Raw genomic sequence first — 202 nt, 5'->3', positions numbered from 1 at the left:
TCTCTCTCTCTCCCTCTCGCTCATTCTCTCTCTCCATTCTCTCTCTCCATTCTCTCTCTCCATTCTCTCTCTCTTTCCCTCTCTCTTTCCCTCTCTCTCTCCCTCTCGCTCTCTCCATTCTCTCCATTCTCTCTCTCTCTCGCTCTCTCCATTCTCTCTCGCGCGCTCCCCCTCTCGCGCGCTCCCCCTCTCGCGCGCTCCC

The 202-nt window shown here is 57.4% G+C and overlaps 1 protein-coding gene across 1 annotated transcript in view; it reads right to left on the bottom strand.

Moving 5' to 3' along the window:
• The window catches only part of LOC109917197 (inactive carboxypeptidase-like protein X2), a gene marked incomplete at both ends in the record, with an annotated part of 6810 nt that overhangs the window by 1899 nt on the left and 4709 nt on the right, over positions 1 to 202 (bottom strand). The window lies entirely within an intron of this gene.

This window comes from Rhincodon typus, unplaced genomic scaffold (assembly GCF_021869965.1).
Source record: "Rhincodon typus isolate 14 unplaced genomic scaffold, sRhiTyp1.1 hic_rhity00000082, whole genome shotgun sequence".
NCBI lineage: Eukaryota > Metazoa > Chordata > Chondrichthyes > Orectolobiformes > Rhincodontidae > Rhincodon > Rhincodon typus.
This window is presented reverse-complemented; position numbering and strand designations above follow the sequence as displayed.